Source organism: Chiloscyllium punctatum, chromosome 7 (assembly GCF_047496795.1).
Source record: "Chiloscyllium punctatum isolate Juve2018m chromosome 7, sChiPun1.3, whole genome shotgun sequence".
NCBI classification, from domain to species: domain Eukaryota; kingdom Metazoa; phylum Chordata; class Chondrichthyes; order Orectolobiformes; family Hemiscylliidae; genus Chiloscyllium; species Chiloscyllium punctatum.
The window spans coordinates 14,900,535-14,915,886 of NC_092745.1; positions in this window are offsets into that span (position 1 = coordinate 14,900,535).

Below are 15,352 nucleotides of genomic sequence, written 5' to 3' on the forward strand. Positions count from 1 at the left end.
GAGGTGCGGTATCCCACACTCCTGCAGAAACAGGATATCGGCTTTGACGTTGGCCAGGAAGGCCAGCGTTGAAACACATCGCGTAGCCGCTTTAATGCTACGTACATTTACGCTGGCAATTTTAAACCCCATTTTTAACAGTTTGCGGGGTTACCAGTGTCCATTTTCTTCTGGTCTTGCTCCAGTGGGTTAGCTGCGTGCATCCCCGTGGTGACAGCAAACTGCTGGACCTTCCCAGGGCTGAGGTAGTTGTCCGGCTCCACGCTGGAGTCATTTCCCCGCTCTGGTGTCATCGTGTCGGACCCAGGGTCCTCATCGCCCCGTTCTCCATCTGACAGCAGGGCTGTCACTGGGACGCTGCTCCCAGTTCCCTGGAGCTGTGGGCCGGTGGGTACCCCTTGGTTCTCACCGGGTAGGGGGAGGCCTTCACCCATCCCCTCAGAGGGATCGTCTTTTCCTTCTTGGGCGGTGTTGCCCTCCTTTCTCCCCACGGCGCTCTGCCTCTTCCTCCGGAGGCGACCCTTCTTGCGCCCGTCCTCACCCTCGGAGGAGCTGCCTGTATCCTCCTCTTGGAGGTGTCTCTTCCCCCTTCGCTTGGTGGCTTTGGGGCCCTCGAGAGGTTTCCTTTTCCTGTTTTTAACGATAATCCACTGCTCTGCCTCCTTTGATCCCTCCTCTTCCATTTCCTCCGTCTGTTCTGCAGGAGCTTGGGTCGGCTGCTGCATCTCCCCGCTGTCTGCTGCCTGCTCCTCTACAACTTTCCCTTCCTTCTGGGTGCCTCCAGGTACCGTTCCTTTGCTGATTCGCGGTACCTCGTTAGACTTTGTCGGTCCGCGGCTCGTGTTGCCACCTCCGGCCATCTGTGCGTAGGTGGCGGCTCCTCGTCTTGGGCAGGCCTTGTACATGTGGCCCGCCTCCCCGCACAGGTTGCAGCTCTTTTCCTCCCGACAGTCCTTTGTCAAGTGACCCTCCTGTTTGCAGTTCCTGCAGATGGTCACTTTGCAATCCACCGCCACGTGTCCCGACTTCCCGCAGGTTCGGCACACTTTGGGCTGCCCTGCATATGTCAGGTAGCCTCTGCTCCCTCCGATCGCGAAGCTCGAGGGTGGGTGGAGGATGTTCCCACTGTCATCGGCCCTCAGAGTTACCTTGACCTGCCTCTTACTGGTCCAGATCCCAAAGGGGTCGATCACATCGGTGGCTTCTCCCTCGACTTGGACGTACCTTCCCAGGAAGGTCAGGACATCAGCCGCTGGAACGTAGGGGTTGTACATATGGATTGTAACAACCCGGTTCCTCTGTGCAGGAAGCACACACAATGGCGTCGCCGACAAGATGGAGAACAGCGGCTCCCCTTCCTTCTCCTTGAAGACCTTCAGGAGCTGTTCGCACTGCTTCACGCTTCTGAAGGTCACATCGAAGTAGCCTGCCCCAGGGAAATCCTGCAGGCAGTACACGTCTGCGGCTGCAAGGCCGCAACACTCCAGCAGAACTTTCTTCACAAACACCGTCCGATCCACCGGTGTGTGCTCCTCCACCTTCTTCACAGTCACCCTGACTGTGTTCCGAATGCCCTGGCCCGGGCGGCGAGTGGCTGCTGAGGCCATAGCTCAGAGGTTGGCTGGTCCCTGAATTGGCGTTAGGCCGAAGCCAGCATGAAGATCCACCAAGAGCAGGTCAGCACAACCAAACGATCCTCCAACGTCCAATCACGATCCAGCGATGGTCTCCAGCAGCTCCGACGACTCGCAACACGACCCCCGCAGTTTTTCCCCCGCCAGCACGCTTCTGCTGCGTCGAACCTCCAACACTCGAGCAGAATCTCTTCCTCTGGTCCTCAGGAACGACACATATTCCGAGCCAAAAGGCCGAGAAGCTCACAGGCAGCACATGTCAGCAGCAGCAAACCCACAGCATCCCAATTGTACCTTCTTGATAAACAGTGTGCGGTCGAGCAGTGTATGATCCTCAATCTTCTTCACAATCACACTGACTGTGTTTACAACCCCCTGCCCAGGGCTGCGGGTAGCTGTCGAGGCCATAGCTCTGAGGTTGGCTGGTCCCTGAATTGGCGTTAGGCCGAAGCCAGCATCAAGATCCACCAAGAGCCGGTCAGCACAACCAAACGATCCTCCAACGTCCAATCACGATCCGGCAATGATCTCTTCACGAGCTCTGATGACTCGCAACTCGACACCTGTCCTGATAAGAACAGACACTTGATCTTAGCCAAAAGTCCGAGAAGCCCGTTAGAACTGCAGCAACCGCCAAGGAGCAATTAAAAACTCATTAAACAATTTCCACATACAGGGCCAGACGATGTGTAGTAATTGCACGATGGCAAAGCTGGTGGAGCCCATTGTAGCTCAGAGTGACCACATCTGCAGCATGTGTTGGTTGCTCAAGGCACTCCAGCTCAGAGTTGATGAGCTGGAATCTGAGCTTCAAACACTGTGACACATCGGGGGGTGGGGGGGGGGGGGGAGAGTTACCTGGACACTGTGGTTGGGGAGGCAGTCACACCTTGTAGATTAAATACTTCATATTATGGACAGTGGTCAGGGACAGGAGGGTGTGACTAAAAGTGAGCAGGTCGATGCAGCCTGAATTTAGCATTGCAGGAGCCTCAGCTCCTTGTCCAAAAGAAATGAGGTACTTATTCCTTGTGTCAATGATACAAAGGATTGTAGGGAGAATGGGCAAACGTGGCGTGAGCATTTTGGCGAAACTGACCAGAACTCTGTAAGCATAAAAGTCATTAAGTGAAAAGCACTTAATGTGAAAAGCATTAGTAGAGCAAAAGTAGAGCAGCAATTAAGCAGAAATCTAAATGGGGGGAAGGCCAATTCCAGCACCATTAGATCGGCACACACAGGGGGAGGCAATGGCCTCGTGTTATTATCGCTGGATTATTCATCCAGAAACTCAGCTATTGTTCTGGCGACCTGGGTTCAAATCCTGCCATAGCCGACGTGGGGATTTGAATTCAAGAACGATGCTGTCAGCCTTACTTGCCCTGACCCACGTGTGACTCCAGACCCGCTGTAATGAGCGGCATGGTGGCTCAGTGCTTTGCATTGCTGCCTCGCAGTGCCAGGGTACCAAGATTGATTCTACCCTTGGGCAACTATCTGTGTGGATTTTGCATGTTCAACCCCATGTCTATGTGGGGTTCTGTCAGGTGCCCTGGCTTTCTCCCACAGTTCTAAGAAGCGCAAGCAAGGTGGATTGGCAATACAAAATTACCCATAGTGCTCATGGATGTGCAGGTAAGGTGCATTAACCATGGAAGATTCAGGGCTAGGGGGATAGGTCTGGGTGGGATGCTCTTCAGAATGTTGGTGTGGGCTCATTGGGCTGAATGGCCCAATGGTTTTGTCTCACTCAAGTACTATATTCTCAAATGACTATTTGATCCTGATTTCCACTTTTGCTTCAGGGCTGTTGAAATTCTAAGAAGTAATTCTGTCTTTTTTTTTGAGTGGAGCACTATGTTTATCATCATTCATCATTAAGTTCCAATAACTGCATCAAAATATTTTTCCTGATCTCTTCTGTACCTGGTATATGACTGGTGAATAAGTCATTTTTCCTTTCAGTTTGTCTGCACTGATAGTAAATCTACATTTACTGTGTTTATTTGTTTCAGAATTTTTGATCATCAGAATTCTCTCCCTCCAATGTTGAGATCCTGTTCTGCCCTTCACAGAATCATCGAATTGAGGAATCCCTACAGGTGGAAGGACGCCACACAGCCCAGCAAGCTCATATTGACCCCTTGAAGACCATCCCACCCAGACCCATACCTCCCCTACCCTATCCCTGTAACCCTGCATTTCCATGGCATTTTCCATTTGCTATCCTGCACATTTTTTTGTGACCCTTGATCCCCTGTCCCTGCCCCATTCTGTATTATCCCTCAAAGCAGCCCCTAACTGTACACCATATTCTAGCCATGACCTAACCATTCTTCAGGGCAGCTGCCATGGTCATTCTCCACTCCATCTCCTCACTCTCAATATTCAATCCAAAATCACATTGACCTTTATTTCTGATATTGTTTCCAATTTAAAGGAGATCTGTCACTCGGCATCCTTTCTTGCGCGCTGCAGTGTTGTTTATAATATAAACAGTCCTTCAACCTTTGTCATTCTCAGAGGAGTTACAATTGAGAAAACCCCTTCCAGCTCTCAGTGAAGAAATTCAGTTTTTCCTGTTTCCCTGCTCTATCCCAATAGCTTCACTTTCTGTGTGACTGTGTTTGTGGTGTGTTCAACAATATCTGACATTGCCTGCCTAATACTCTTACACCCACTGATACCTGTTGAGTTCTCCAAGATAAATTGCTGCTCTTTGCAGTTTGGTGGCCCGCTTTGAAAGCCGTTTGTTCGGTCTTTGAGTGTAATTCATTTTGTGCCTGATCCTAGTGTTAATCCGAAGGACACTCCACCTTTAAGTCTGACAAACCAGGTTCGCCCATGTCATGGCTCTATTTCTAGGCTAGGCTCCAGTCTTTCAAAGAGATGAATTCAAGCCTCACCAGTTTGATCATTTGAAATGTATCATTTATTTTGATTTCTCCTGGGATGGGCGGGCACAAAAGTGGCTCTACCCTAATTGTCCTGGAGAGGGTGGTGGTGAGCCATGTAATATCTGGGAAGGAAGGCGCTGGGATCTGAACAAAACAACCCATGAAGCTCAATGTAATGTTCATGAATGTAGTTTGGACAAGGGAACGCAGTCATCATCCGGTCTGTGACTCCAGTCCCACAGTGACGCGATTCAAACTTAACAGCCCCATAATCTGGATCAGAACTCAGTCCGAGGAACTAGAGATGGGCAATACATTTTTGGCTTGATTTACAATAGTTTATAAAATTGTTTATTTTAAAAATTATTTAAATATTTAAATCTATGTTAACCTACGTGTACAAGGCATAGTTTTAAAACTTGCTGATGGTATGAAACTTGGATGTGTTACCACTCATGAAGAAGATCGTGTCGAACTTCAAAAAGGATATAGGTAAGTTAATGGAATCAGCAGATGGTCGCAGATAGAATTTAATGGAAAGAGACGTCACTGATTCATATTGGAAGGAAAACGTGGAAAGACAAAACAAACTAAAGGGTACAAGTATGGGTGGGTGTAGAGGCAGTAGGACCTGGAATTTATGTCCATCAGCCATTGAAGGTGGCAGGATAGGCAGCTGTTCTCATGATAGAGCAGCTGATTAAAGCAGATGCTATATCAACATGAACATAGATAACAGTGTGGATGTGAAAAGAATGCTTCCTTTTCAGGGAGAATATAAAACTAAAACAAGTTCCCGCATTTAAGACCAAGATAAGCAGATTTTTTTTTTCTTGCTTAAGGTCATAGGCCTTTGGAACTCTTCTTCAAACATAGAAATGAAACCTCTGAATGTTTGTAGTGAAGAAGTAGATAGCCATTGCTTATCAAGAATCTATCAGAGTGAGGCAAGAATGTGGAATAATCAGGTCAGCCATGGGGAGCAGGCTCGAGAGGATGAATCTCCTTCATTTTTGTCCCTAATTCGTATGATCGTGTGGCCAGTTCCACCGTTGAAGGATCAGCGCCTTAAATCTTGTGATTTTCAATAAAGCAGCTGAAGTGGCTGCTGGTTTGTGTGGGCACGAATGGAAGGGGACCTTACCCATAATCCTCAGCAGCCGGGCAAGCGATCTCTCGCCACTACAGGGCAGCTGCTTCACTGTCCCTGATCAGTAAAACATAAACTGGGGCCCTGCTTGGAGCGAACAGGCTCAATCTGTACAGACCCATAGAGAGAGAGTACAGCTTCAGAAGTAGGGTACTTTTCACACCACAATGAAAATGTCCCCATGATAAGAAAAGTACTTCAGTGTGACTTTTGCTTGTCTTCACAGTGTGCTGTTATGTTCATTCTGTGATACACGTAGATGATGTTAGTACTGAGTGACACAAAGTATACTTCCTCTTCTAACCCCTTTCCAAAACACCCTCTCCATCTTACTTTACTCCTTATTGACTCTTCTACAATTGTCCCTGTTCCCTCACTCCATCCCGATGCCAGAGGGATTGATGACCGGAGTCCATGACCCCGCACTGTGTGAAGGTTGGTGTGAAGTGAGGCCAGTGTGTTGGAGCTTGGGCTCCTGCCTCAGGCCCAGGTGTAGGGGCCTGTTCAACAATCTGCACATTGTGCTTTTTTCTCTTTCTGATCGTACTGGAATTTTTAAGCTGCAGTAAGTTGCTGGCAACAAGGTGTCTTGTCTAAAATTCTCCCAGCACTGGACAAACCTCGGCTGTTGATTTTTTTTTCTCTCGCAGGAGCCTGCTCTGTATTCAGTGCCTGTTATCATTAGTTTGTTGGAGTTCACGTGTCAGCTGCTGCTTCCTTGCTATGATACTGGAAATTAGTCATCAACGCGTCTTGAGATTTAAATACTCCGTCTTCATGAAAGTGGTTGGCAGACTTTTTAACATCATTTAACAAACTAATGATGTGAATGCATCTGTGTTATTTCTGGCTGGGAGCATATAACATCACGGTCCTAGTTTTTAATGGGTCCTCACTCGTGGTAATATAGTTTATAATGTTTCTCTCTCCTTCCATGTTTTTAAGAGGCTTGCAAACGTGTTATGAAGAGAACACCATGGGATAGAGTGGGTAGTTGTTTGAATTCTCATCTCATTATCGTCCAGCTTTCAAAGGAAATGCTGCAGTCTTTGTAATGAGATTGTACTCAGTTTTTATACATATTATGTTTGGATTTTATTTTTGGAATGCCAATTTTCATAAAAAATCCTGTACAATTTTATAGCTCAGTAGTTGTGTTTGTTCCCTGAGATACTGAGCGTTTACACAACACTCCATTTGGCTGTGACCCAGTTGTTGGCTGAAACCTCTGGTTGGTCGGTGAGTCCAAGCCATTGTCTTGCTCTCTGCAGTTATACCATGAACTTGGTTTCTCAGTGTGAGCCAGGAGACCATTGCGTGGTGACTTCCTGTTCCACTGTCGGTGTCAAGGCAAGTGGGAACAGTCGAGGTTAATCCCATCATGAAAAACAGAACATTATATTCAGCTGGAAATATATCCACTGACTAATTTCTTTGGCGGCAATTACAGTGTAAACAAATTTCCCTTTGCTAGCACAAAGAGAAAGTGTCTGCCAGATTCCCTCATTTGTGATGGATTAGCCCAATAGGAGCAGCACTGGTAGACCATGCTGTATCAGCCTGGACAGAATCCTGGGCAAACTCCAAATGAAAGCATGACCTTCAGTGGATCTGCTGCCACACAAAATATGGAATTGGAATCCTTGTTCCCGAATCACATCGTCAAACCTAAATACAATTGAGAAAATATAAACCAAACCCATTTCCCAAGGATATATGTCACAACAAGAAAGTGGGGAGCAGACAGTTACTGTTCGCCTGTCTCTGGGGAGTGTCCTGCTTCCTGTCCTCTCTCTCTCTCTCTCTCTCTCTCTCTCTCTCTCTGTGGGGTACCATTTCTACCATCCTTTCTGTCTGAGAATATTATTGTTCCTATCCCCACTCACTTGGGGATAGTGTGCGGGTGTCACGCCCACCCAGTTTGTTAGTTCCATTTATTCACGCAAAATGGGGAACCCCTGCTTTACTATGTTTATGAGCCATGTGTGAAAGCCCTGCACAGCTAACCCTTCATCTCAATCAGATCACAGGGTCTGAGGTTGGTCAGTACCGTCTCTACCCAGAACAATAACACTGACTGACTCAGACCAACTCAGATCAAGTCCCAATGAGACTGCTATTGACCTACACCCTCAAAGCCCACTGAGGAGGTGGTCATTAATCCAAGTGTTGTCATTGATTAAGTTCTCCCAGAGATTCATGATTCATTCCAGACTTGACACAAGTGTGGAATGTTGTTCAGTAATAGGTGGGAAGGCATGGAGATAAAATATAAAAAGAGAGAGAGTTATATTTCTGTTATACCATCCTTGAACTTAGGATGTTTGGAAATGTTTTACAGCCAATGGAATACTTCTGAAGTCCAGACATTGTTGTAATGTGGGAACTGTGACAGCAAGGCAGATCTTTTGGCAGCACCACCCAGAGACTGGAGGCTGTTACTGCAGGCAGGCTCCAACCAGCTCCACGATGAGGGAAGGACACTGGAGCACACAAGGACATGGGAAATAGGAGCACGAGAGAGAATCCAATGGCTGTCCATTCTTTCTTAAAAACAGGGACCAAAATTGCACACAATAATCCAAATGCAGGCTCAGTAACACACTGTACAGTTTGAACAGGCTTTCGCTAATTTTAAATTCCAACCCCCAGGAATAAAGTTGAAAATTCCATTCAACTTCTCAATTACTTGATGCACCTGCAATTACTTTCAGTGTCCCATGCACAAGAACACCCAGATCACTCTGTACTGCACTTTGTTGGAATCTCTCACAATTTAAATACTTGTCGGCCTTGAGATTATTCTGACCAAAATGCATGGTCTCACACTTTCAGTCCACTGTGTCTGAATGTTTCATTTCCAGTTTGGTTTTCTCTTTGTGAAAGGCCACCTCAATGCATCGATCTGTTGCATGTCCCATTTGTTTATGGCCCTGATACTTGATTGTCAACTCTTTCCTGCTGTTTCCATTCAATGTAGACAGACAGGAGGCTGGAAGAACACAGCAAGCCAGGCAGCGGAGTAGATTAGATTAGACTCACAACAGTATGGAAACAGGCCATTCAGCCCAACCAGTCCACACTGACCCCAAAGAGTAACCCACCCAGACCCATTTCCCCTCTGACTAATGCACCTAACACTATTGGAAATTTAGTATGGACAATTCACCTGACTGGCACATTTTTGGACTGTGGGCGGAAACCGGAGCACGCGGGGGAAACCCATGCAGACACGGGGAGAATGTGCAATCTGCACACAGACAGTCGTCTGAGGATGGAATCAAACCCGGATCCCTGGCACGCTGAGGCAGCAGTGATAACCACTGAGCCACCATGCTGCGCCCTTCTCTACAGTGTGGAAACAGGCCCTTCAGCCCAACAAGTCCGCACAACCCCTCTGACGCATAACCCACACAAACCTATTTCTCTACCTGATATTTACCCCTGACTAACACACCTAAAACTATGGGCGAATTTAGCACAGCCAATTCACCTGGCCTGCACATTTTTGGATTATGGGAGGAACCCAGAGCACCTGGAGGAAACTCACGCAGACATGGGAGAATGTGCAAACTTCACACAGGCGACGGGAATTGAACCCAGGTCCCTGGTGCTGTGAGGCAGCCGTGATAACCACTGAGCCACCGTGCCACCCTAGTTGACGTTTCGGGTGTAATCCTTTTTCAGGAATGGAGATGGGTGTAGGGGGAGCTGAAGATAAAGGGGGTGGCAGGGATCGGATGATGAAGTGGTGATTGGTGGAGACAGGTAGAGGTTATGACCTGGTTTGTCAATGGGAGGAATGAATCTAGTAGGTGGCAGGAAGGAGTGGAATGTAGGGAGACGGGTTGGGAAGGGAGACATGGGATGGGAAGGGTGGTTATATGAAATTGGAGAAGTCAATGTTGAGCCCTCCGGGCTGTCAGGCGCCCAGGTGGAAGATGGGGTGTTCTGTCTCCAATTTGCGGTTTGGTTCGTTGTGGCAATGGAGGAGGCCAAGGATGGTCATGTCAGAAAGGGAATGGGAAGGGGAATTAAAATGGGTGGTGACTGGGAGGTCTGGTCAGCCCCTGCAGGCCCAGCTAAGATGCTTGATGAACCATTCCTTAAGTTTACGTTTGGTCTTCCGGATGGAGAGAAGACCACATCAGGAGCTCCTAATGCAGTAAACTAGGTTGGAGGAGAGGCAGGTGAACCTCTGTCTCACCTGGAAGGACTGTTTGGGGTACTGGATGGAGGTGAGGTGTTGATGTACCAGCAGGCTTTACTTCTTTATGGGTTGCAGGGAAAGGTATCTCGGGATTCGGGAGGGTTGGTGGGAGAGTGACACAAACCAAAAATTGTCAAACGGAATGGTCCTTGTGGAAGGCAGCCAGAGGTGGGGAGAGAAAGATGTACTTGGTGGTGTGGTCTAGTTGGAGTTAGCAGAAGTGTTTAAGGATGATGCGTTGGATGCGGAGATTGATGGGGTGACAGGTGAGGACACTGGGGACTCTGTCTTTATTGTGTTTGGAGGTGGTGGTTTGAGAGCAATGGAATGGGAAATGGCAATGGTGCAGTGGATGACAGAAGGAGGAAAAGCACGTTGTTCAAAATAGGTGGACGTTTGTGACAACTGGAATGTCTCCTCATCCGAGCAGATTGGGCAGAAGCAGAGGAATTGGGAGAATGGGATGAAGTTCTTGCAGGATACTCGGTGGGCGGAAGTGGAGTCCAGGTAGTAATGGGAGTCTGTTGGTTTGTAGTAAATGCCTGTCTGAACACTGTCACCACAGATGGGAATGGATAGGTCAAGAAAGGGAAGGAAGGTGTCCGAGATGGACCAAGTCAATTTGAGGGTGGGGTGAAAGTTGTGAGCGAAGTCGATGAACTGCTCCAGTTCAGCCTGGGTGCAGGTCACTCCATCATGCAGTCAATGTAATGGCAGAAGAGTTGGGGCACTGTGCCTGTGTAGGCACTAAAGAGGGACTGTTCGACATAGCTGATAAAGAGGCGGGCGGGTGCCCATGGCAACTCCCTGGATTTGGAGGAAGGAAGAAGACTTAAAGGGAACGTTATTGATAGTGAGTACCAGTTCAGCGAGGCAGAGGAGGGTATTGGTGGAGGTGGACTGGATGTGTTTGTTGGAGAGGAAGAGGTGGAAGGCCTGGAGGCCATCCTTATTGGGTATGGACATATATAAGGTCTGCACATCCATCGTGAAGATAAAGCACTCGGGGCCAGAAAACTGAAGTTTTCTGAAGAGATGGAGGGTGTGGTTGGTGGAGCGGATGTAGGTGGGAAGTGCCTGAACCAAGGAGGAGAAGGTGGAGTCCAGGTAGGATGAGAGGAGGTCGGTGGGGCAGGAGCATGCTGTGATGATCGGTCAGCCGGGGTAGTAGGATTTGTGGATCTTGGGGAGCAGGTAGAACTGGGCATTGCGGGGCTGGGGGACTATGAGATTAGAGGCAGTGGCGGGGAGATCACTGGAGTTAATGAGGGCACTGACAGAGCGAGTGATTTTGGCCTGATGGGACGCGATGGGGTCATGGGCAAGGAGGAGGTAGCACGTGGTGTTGGAGAGTTGGTGATTGGCCACAGGCACATCGAGGTCCATTCTCCAGACTACCATCGCTCTGCCTTTGTCAGCGGGTTTGATGCTGAACCAGGGGTTGGTGCAGAGAGAGTGGAGCACTGCACTTTCAGCGGGGTTGTGGTTGGAGAGGGTGGGGGGAGGGTGGAGAAATTGACATGGCTGGTCAGCAATGAAGAGGTCTAGGTCTGTGTATACATCTGGAGGCGTGACCAAGTGGAGGAGGAAGGTTGGAGGTGGGAGTAAGGGTCCTCAGAGGGAGGTTGGGAGTTTTTGTTAAAGAAGACGACACGGAAGTCGAGGTGGTGGAAGAAGAGCTCCGCTTCGTGGCGGTTGCGGGTTTCGTTGAGGTGGGGTCGGGCAGGAATGACTGTGAGCCCTTTCCTGAGGATGGACATTTTGTCCTCAGTGAGTTCGAGTTCGGGGTGGGACAGTAAATATGGGGCAAGGCTCAGGCGTGAGGTTTTCGGGTGGGCCCAAGTTTGTTGAAGGTGGGGAGGAGGGTAGGTTGATGGCATGTGGTGTGGTATAGCACGGGGAATGGGTGTGGAAGAGAAAGGAGATTGGGGCGGAGATGGGTTGTGGAGTGAGGTGGGGTAGTGGGAAGGTGGGGATGAGGTGAAGAGGGAAAAGTGGAGGGATAGGGTGCACTGTTGGGGTGGATGGATGAGGAAGGAGAGCGAGTGTGCTGGCTGGCTGCAGGTAGGCAGTTGGACTCAGAGTGACTCTGGGAAACGTAGTCTGAGTCTTGGTTGCAAAGTGGGTGGGGCCAGAAGTGGAGGCAGAGGCTGGAGTGAAGTCAAGGCTAATCCAAGTGTTTTGACCCAGGTTCGATTCCAGCTTCAGGCAACTGTCTGTGTGGAGTGAGCATGTCCTACCCATGTCTGCATGGATTTCCTCTGGGTATTCTGTTTTCCTCCCACAATCTGAAGACATGCAGGTTATATGAATTGGCCTTTGCTAAATTGCCCACAGTGATCAGGGATTTGTAGATTAGATTACTTACAGTGTGAAAACAGGCACTTCGGCCCAACAAGTCCACGCATACCCGGAACCCACCCAGACCCATTCCCCTACATTTACCCATTCACCTAACACTACGGGCAATTTAGCCAGGCCAATTCATCTAACCTGTGCTTTGGATTGTGGGAGGAAACCAGAGCACCCGGAGGAAACCCACGCAGAGTCGGGGAAAATTTGCAAACTCCACACAGAGAGTCGCCTGAGGTGGGAATTGAACCCTAGGTCTCTGGCGCTGTGAGGCAGCAGTGCTAACCACTGTGCCACCGAGCTGCCCACAATTGATTTTGGCCTGATGGGTTAGGTTAGGTTCATTAATCAGGGGAAAAGGAGAAAACCTCACCCCTGAGCCTTGCCCCATATTTACTGTCCCGCCCCGAACTCAAACTCTCTGAGGCCAAAATATCCGTCCTCAGGAAAGGGCTCACCGTCATTCCCGCCCGACCACACCTCAATGAAACCCGCAACCGCCACGAAGCGGAGCTCCTCTTCCGCAACCTCTACCTCCGTGTCGTCTTTTTTAACAAAATCTCCCAACCTCTCTCTGAGGACCCCTCCTCCCACCTCCAATCTTCCTCCTCCCTTGGTCACCCCTACGATAAAACGTCTTGGGTAGCTAACTCTTCGAAGGATCAGTGTGGACTTGTTGGGCCAAATGACCTGTTTCCTCACTGTAGGGATTCTCTGACATCCATTCCAGATTCCCACTACTCACTGAGTGAAAAAGCCCTTTTTCAAATCTCGTTTGCGATTTCCAAATGAAATCTTTCTCTTGAGCTCCTTGTTCAATAAATGTTTTATTCTTTTTGATAAAATATGAGTTCCCTGACAGGAACAGTTAACTTTGTCCAATCAGGGAGCGCTAACTGTCAGATAAACAGGTGAGTGGCCCTGTGGTTTGAAGGGCAGTGCTTGTCACTGGCCACTCGGGTGTTTTCCCTATCTTCCTGGTGGTGGAAATTGAATAAAGATCTGTGCACTTTGTGTCTTTAAAAGAAAATAAAAAAAAGAGAAAGAAAAAAAACAAAAAAAAAGAAATAAATAAACAGGGGAGTGGCCCTGTGGTTTGAAGGGCAGTGCTTGTCACTGGCCACTCGGGTATTTTTCCTATCTTCCTGGTGGTGGAAATTGAATAAAGATCCGTGCACTTTGTGTCTTTCACTGTGTCTCACATCTTAAAAAAAAATTTAAAAAAACAGGGGAGTGTCAGAAGAACTGATAATCTAGTACCTGACTCTGCTGAACAACCTGCCAACCAACCCCCTCCTTTTTTTTAAGATTAGATTACTTACAGTGTGGAAACAGGCCCTTCGGACCAACAAGTCCACACCACCCCGCCGAAACGCAACCCACCCATACCCCTATATCTACCCCTAACCTAACACTAAGGGCAATTTAGCATGGCCAATTCACCTGACCTGCACATCTTTGGACTGTGGGAGGAAACCGGAGCACCCGGAGGAAACCCACGCAGACAAGGCGAGAATGTGCAAACTCCACACAGTCAGTCGCCTGAGGTGGGAACTGAACCCGGGTCTCTAGCGCTGTGAGGAATCAGTGCTAACCACTGTGCCACCGTGCCGCCCACTATCACCCTCAATCTCCCCATGTTTACTCTTGATGCCCCTTTGATCCAGCTTATGCTGACTTTGGGAGGAGTTGACCTTCCCTCCATCACCCAGGAACGTGGTCATCATCCCAGAGGAGCATAGTCCCACATGGTCATCACAGCTGGGGCAGGGGGAGAGAATTCTCGGGGTTTCAAGAATTCAACCTCCCACCCTCACTCAGACAGCTCCCCTCCCTGGAAGGTAATATTGCTGCACCTAGGTTTGAGTTAATTAACCACTGAAATATGACTGTGGGGAGCCAGCATTGGCTGGGCAGGCAGTCATGACTGCTCTGACTCTGGATTCAGAAAATCCACTTGTAATTGAGCAACACATTGGGGGGCAAAGTGCCCACTGCCTCTGAAATCCCTCCCTTATTGAGAATACACTCTCAATATTCATCTTTTTCAACTGCCATCTCAATTTCACTGCAAATTCCAATAATCCTGCGCTCCAGATACCTAATGAGGGAGCAGCGCTCTGAAAGCTTCTACTTCCACATAAACCCCGTTTGACTATAATCTGGTGTTGTGTGATTTTTAACTTTGGCCATCTGAATGAGCTGCCATCTCAGACTGAATCAGCTGAACTGTTTTTCATTCATGATTTGAGAAGATTAAAACCTGATCTTCAATCCCCAGCACAAAGCCCGTTCCCAATCCATCGCTCGGAGACACATATCTCAAAGAGACTCCTACAGGCAGCACAGAGTAACACACCCGCACTGAGAGAGACACCTACAGGCAGCACAAAGTAACACATGCACACTGAGATCGACACCTACAGGCAGCACAGAGTAACACATGCACACTGAGATAGACACCGACAGGCAGCACAGAGTAACACATGCACACTGAGAGAGACACATACAGGCAGCACAGAGTAACACATGCACACTGAGAGAGACACCTACAAGCAGCACAGAGTAACACACGCACACTGAGAGAGACACCTGCAGGCTGCACTAAGTAACACATGCACTCTGTGAGATAGGATTTGGAGATGCCGGTGTTGGACTGGGGTGTACAAATTTAAAAATCACACAACACCAGGTTATAGTCCAACGGGTTTAATTGGAAGCACACTAGCTTTCAGAGCAACGCTCCTTCATCAGGTGATAGTGGAGGGCTCGATCGTAATACAGAATTATGATCGTAACACAGATCGTGACAAAATCTGTGTTACAATCGAACCCTCCACTATCACCCGATGAAGGAGCATTGCTCTGAAAGCTAGTGTGCTTCCAATTAAACCTGTTGGACTATAACCTGGTGTTGTGTGATTTTTAACAGAGTAACACACTCAAACTGAGAGAGACACCTCCAGGCAGCACTAAGCAAAACATCACATGCACTCTGTGAGACAGGCAGCACTGAGTAACACACTCACACTCCATGCTACGGATAGGTATCTCGCCGAATGTGGTGTATTACTGAATGCTGTCTGTGGGTGTCTCTCTGCGTAACACA